Raw genomic sequence first — 6,533 nt, 5'->3', positions numbered from 1 at the left:
TGCCTTTCCAGCCTGGAATGCCCTTGTGACAACGGCGTGTCAGTATCCAAAGCGCTGCAGCACCGCAGTGTTTTCACAGCCTTCCAAATCCATTCCAGGGGTGTTTTTTGTGAACCTAGCTCTTGTTATACAATCCACATTCCTTCGCTACGACGGCACTCCCCTGTGCCGTTGCTCCTGTGTTGCCATGGCTTGGAATTAGGACAAAAATCATGGTGTAAACAAACATAGGCTGGCAGGCCATGTGATGTCGACAACCTTTGGACCTAATGGAGACTGGCTGTCTTATGATGAGGGGGCAAAGGTCTCTCCCACGCCACATACACTGCAAACTAGTTGAGCTCCAGACAAATTTTTCTATAATACAGTACTACTGGCCCCAGTCTAGTGGGTATTGATCTGCGTTTCTGCTAATGTTAATCAATGTGTAGAGCTGGAATCGGCACCCAGTGTGAGTGCATAAAATATGTATTTCCCCCCTAAAAAGCTCCTACCGCTCAGCATGGTTGCAAGGACGACTGACAGTTAAAGCGATAGTTCACCCAAAAAAGAAAATTGTTTACTCACCCGTATGTTGTTCCAAACCTGTATGACTATTCCTTCTGGGGAACACAAAACAAGATATTTATAAATGTGTCCGTGTTATTTTGTTCATACAATGAAAGTCAATGGGGTCAGAATTTGACATGCAATTTTTGCATGAACTATTGAAAAACCTTGAAATTTTACGCACCCTGGAGCCTTGTAATTTTACAGTCACTAAATAGATAGGAGTGGATTAACCAAAGCATGATATGCTAACATGTAGGGAGATAATGTACAAGTCTGAATAGAATGGAGATGTCCCAGTTTAAATTGTATAGCTGTTTAATAAAACATGGACTGCTGATAGACTGCTGGCACTTTTTTAAAGATTCATTTGGGGACTTAAGATATGCAAAATATGTCCTACTGTTACATCCTGTCTGTTCAGAATAGCAGAGTAGGAGAGGTGTTAACATCTCTATATAGCAACTTAATGCTGAGTCTCTAAGCTGGCAGAGTAATGGAGAGAGATTGCCAGCTGTACTGTTGTGTTGCTTAAGCATTTTATTTGCTCTTCATTGCAGGATTAGATTTAACTACACAATTTAAGCACTGAAATGGAGGATTTAACAAGTCAGAATGCATTTGGTTATCCATACGGCTTCATTTAGCTGTTTTCACTGACAGAGCTGAAACACTAACTTGGCTCACACACCACAATCCAATATGTAATAATGTATGTTTAAATGTGTCTTTATATGGTTCTTTGTAATCTCAGCTTAATTCCTGTGTGGAGAAAAAGGTCAGCCTCAAACTATGTAATCGCCATCAAGTCAAACATCAACCATGCAGACATTTTTGTCCCTCTAGTTGGTTGGCACTGAAATTGACCTCATGTTCAGAGTCACAAGTTGTAGACTCCTCCCTCGGTGTCGGACACTGATTTTGAAGTGGTTTATCAGACATAGAGCTGTTGTAGCTTCAGTGAGCTTCTGATTAAAGTACAAATGGATTCACTCATCCATGCTGTAGCAGTATATGTATGCTGCACTTTTGCCTCCAGACTAGGGATGTGTGACACAACTAATTTCATTAACGTTTAAACGGAAATTTTGTAATCAAATAGTCAACTAGTCTAACAACTCCTCCCCAGAGGAAAAAGTATGTATATGTGATCCATTTGGAATAGCCTACTTAATCTATCAATCAAACAGTCAAATCTCATACTGAGAGCTGCTGGATAAAATATATAGTGTAGTAGCCTTGCAGTATGATCATTATACATTAAACTTAAGCGTTTAGCAGCAGTAACAATTATAGACGCTTTTATTAAAAACAATTGAATCGTCGATGCCGATAGCCTCGTGGGCAAGTGCTTCGACATAGGGCTGGGCGATATGGCCCAAAAAAAATATCACAATATTTTTTTTTATATCAGTCGATATCGATAATTATCGATAAATGTCAAATCTTTATTTATTTCAAGTTTAAAGAGATTTTTACTCCTAAGTGAAAGCTGTAGAAACCAGAGCGTTGTGTTTTTAAACTACTCTTTATTGTCAGAACATATCATGACAAACACTTGCCAAACAGGTGAACATTTCACAAATCCGAGGTAGAACATTCAAACATTTGACATTTTTCCTTAACAAAATAAATATCTTTATTTCAGTAGTATTAGCTTGAGTTAGGATGCAGATTTACTTTATACAATTTATGTTCATTAACAAAAAAAGTAACATCTGTAAAAAAAAAGCAACAACATTATTTGTATTTGGTAAAATGTAATATTCTTTAGTTTTATTAAAATTAACAATTGGTCATCCAGCATCATGCATTTAGATCATGATAACCACAGATAAAATGTAACTTTATGGTTTCTATGGTATTTATGAAAACCAGTAGCCTAAATACATTATTAAAAACTATAATTATATTCCATTAGTCCTTTAATACATTGTCTACATTAATAATATTATACAATTCAATATATATATATATATATATCCCACATTTCATGGTGCAGTTAATATTACTAGGCTAACGTTACAGTAACGTTAAATCCGTGGTAAATGATGGGAATGTGTCGACGGAGAAGCTTCTGACTGTATCGTTGCGCACAGTGTTTCTCCTGTTCGTCAGCGCGGTCTCATCTGCCTTTAAACTGGTTTAAATCACTGAGACATTTGTGTTCTTCGCTGAATTCAAGCGCTTCTCACTGGATCTAGTGATCGAGACGATCAGAGTAAACGCGTCTGCTCGAGTGAACTCGCGCTGCGCTGCCGTTTGGACTTTGAGCCGAGCGGATAAACGGTCCGTGTGGCATTTATCGAACATTTATCGAGCTCTTGATATCGTTTTATCGAGAAAAATTATATCGCGATAATTATCGTTATCGTTTTATCGCCCAGCCCTACTTCGACATGTAGCGTTGTTGTGCTTCGGGTGACCTGAGTTTGAGTCCTGACTCGTGGATCTCTCTCTCTCTCTCTCTCTCTCTCTCTCTCTCTCTCTCTCTCTCTCTCTCTCTCTCTCTCTCTCTCTCTCTCTCTCTCTCTCTCTCTCTCTCACTCACTCACTCACTCACTCACTCACTCACTCACTCACTCACTCACTCACTCACTCACTCACTCACTCACTCACTCACTCACTCACTCACTCACTCACTCACTCACTCACTCACTCACTCACTCACTCACTCACTCACTCACTCACTCACTCACTCACTCACTCACTCACTCACTCACTCACTCACTCACTCACTCACTCACTCACACACCTCACTTCCTGTCTAGCTACTGTCCTATCCTAATAAAAGGCAAAACCAGCAAAAATAAATCTACAATATCTCCAAAGTCATTAGCCTATTATAAACAGATTACCTCAATTAAAAGTTAGCCAACATAAGTCGGTATGTCAAGTTATTGTTGTTTGTTGCCGCCGCCATTTGCATGTTCAGGTTTAAACGCACCTCGTGTATGAAAAGTACCTAACAGCGGCTAAAATACCAGAAAAGCTTGACGTGTACTGGCAACTATACATTATTTGAGGGTATTCTATGCGTTATATTGATATAGGATATGTTGTTGAAAAGTAAGTTTAATTCATAATGGTTCCCCTTTAAACCAGGTTATTTACAGATAATTGTTTATTTTCATGATCCTCAAGCTGCTTTTATAAAATATGTGCTTATAGAAGATCTCTCAATCTCTTTCCCTCTCACTCTTGTACATTCTCTCTCTCTCTCCCTCTCTCAATGGAAAGTAATATATTCCAAATAATCTAGGCTAAGTAAGAATAAGCTTTATTAACTTTCATTAAGCCTCCTTGCCCACAGAAGAGCCCTATAAATAGTTATTTCCTTTTCCTCATAACATTGACTTATGACTCAATCTGAAGCAAGGACACACTGCATGCTCTCGTTGACACAAGACTTCTCATAATGGTTCACAAATTTAACAGAAAAGAATTAGAATGGGCATGAATTTATAAAGGGCATGTTTGGTGAAGAAAGGGGTCAGTTAGTTTTTATGGTTGATGGTTAAATGCAGTAGTTCACAACTGGTGGGTTGCAAAAAAAATCATAAATATTTAAATAAATAGGCTCATTAACTTTTAAAAGGTGGAAGAAAAAGTTTATATATATATATATATATATATATATATATATATATATATATATATATATGTGGCAGAAGTAGAGAGAGAGAAGGCTGTCAAACTAAGTACACCCTTACTGCTTCCATAGGAATTAGGGACGATTCACACAGAGTGTGAGTACAGGTTAAGTATAGCAGTAAAGCACTGCTGATCAAAAACCATTGATTAACTGATCATCAGCAAGCATGACCATCTCTACACAACCAGAAGTTTTGGTTGTTTGCTGTTTAGCATTCAGATGTGTAACACAATGCCAAGGAGGAAAGATGTCAGCAATAATCTTAGAGAAGCAATTGTTACTCATCAATCTGAGAAGGGTTATACGACCGTTTCCAAACAATTAAAGACATCATTCTACAGTGAGGAAGATTATTCACAAGTGGCAAACATTTAAGACAGTTGCCAATCTTCCCAGGAGTGGACGTCCCATCAAATTTATCCTAAGGTCAGACTGTATTGCACAAGAAATTGCACAAAAACCCCAAGAACTAGACCTCAGACTCTACAGGCCTCCGTTAACATGTTAAATAATAAAGTTCATTACAGTACGATTTGAAAAAGACTGGACAATTATGGCATGTTTGGAAGGGTTACCAAGAGAAAGCTTCTTATCCCTAAAAAGACCATGGCAGCATGGCTTAGGTTTGCAAAGTCGCATCTGAACAACCACAAGACTGGAAAAATGTCCTTTTGACAGACAAAACCAAAGTGTGGAGATTTGGCGAAAACCAAACACAGCATATCAGCACAAACACCTCTACCAACTGTCAACCACTGTGGTGAGGAAGGATGTTTTGTGCTTGTTTTGCAGCCACAGGACTTGGGCACCTTGCAGTCATTGAGTCGACCATGAACTCCTCTGTACAGCATACCGAAGTATTCTAGAGTCAAATGGGAATCTATCTATCTGACAGCTACAGCTTGGCCCTTAAATTGTGCCATGCAACAAGACAACAATGCCAAGAACAGCAGCAAATCTACCAGCAAATGGCTGAAAAAGAAAAGAATCACGGTGTTGCCAGTCAAAATCCAGTCAAAGGACCAATCAAGGTCCAGACCTCAACCAGACTGAAATTCTGTGGTGGGACCTTAAGGGAGCTGTGCATAAACAAATGCCCACAAACCATCAAAGTAATGAAGCAACATTGTACATAAGAGAGGCAAAAATTCCTTCAGAACGATGTGGGAGACCGATAAATTCATTCAGAAAATGATTACATCAAGTTATTGCTGCTAAAGGTGGTTCTGCAAACCGTTGAATCATAAGGTGCACTTGGTTTATAACACGTGGCTTCTCCATTTTGGCTTTATTTTTATTAAATAAATAATGACAGAGTGCCTGTGTTGTTGTTCATCTGAGGTTGTATTTACCTAATTTTAAGACAATTTTTTTGATTATGTCCTGATACTTAAAACCATGGCATTCAAAACTCTGTCTTTTATTTTAACCTGGTCTCATGAGAAGTCGTTATAAATTGTATGAGACGGCAAAAACTATTTGAGTCCTGCAAAAACCTAAACCCAACATGATTTAATTGGGAATGTTTGTCATTGGTCCACGTACAAGTCTCATACAACAAATTGTTACAAGCTGTTATGAGGTTGATGTCAGCATGGACAGGTTGCGTATACACACAGGTTTCTATTTCCTCTTATGGTTTGTGCTGACCGCAATGTGTTTTGTTTGCTGGTCAAATGTAGTCAATATTCCTATTAAGTCTAAGTTAATAATTTTTGCCAGTTGTTTTTAAATGCCTTTCATGGTAATATTAATAAATGTAAATCTTAATTTTGCAGTTTTGGGTAGCAAGAGAGGAGCATTTATGATTGGTAAACAGGATGCAGAGGAAAGCAGGATGACTGACAATATCTAACACAGAAGAGCTTGCCAACCTTTTTCTGACCTCTCTGCCTGGCAGATGGTATTCATTCTTAAAAATGGATTTGCAGTACAACCTCCCCCTCCTCCCTAAGGGTACATGACTGGACAAAAAAAAAAAACTAATCTTATTGGGAATTCAGGGAGTTGCACAATGGAGTTTATTACAATGTGAAAGTATGTTGATTGTGTGACTTGTCAATGATACATAAACAGACAGTCTGTTCATGACAGTCTGTATGATTAGAGAATAGGGGTCATATTAACAACATTCAGTCTGCCTGTGATGCTTTAAATGACTAATATATGACTAGAGTACAAAAAAACCCATCCGTTTGTTCATCTAAGACTTTTTAGAAGAAAGTGCGATTGAGCTCAGAATTGTAACTGCCTTTAACTGTAGATTTGATAGCGTGAGCCTGAATGTTTTAATTAATCGTTTTTGTATAAGCGGCAAAGCAACTCATGA

This window comes from Phoxinus phoxinus (assembly GCF_949152265.1).
Source record: "Phoxinus phoxinus genome assembly, chromosome: 16".
Taxonomy (NCBI): domain Eukaryota; kingdom Metazoa; phylum Chordata; class Actinopteri; order Cypriniformes; family Leuciscidae; genus Phoxinus; species Phoxinus phoxinus.
Note: the sequence above shows the minus strand (reverse complement) of the source record.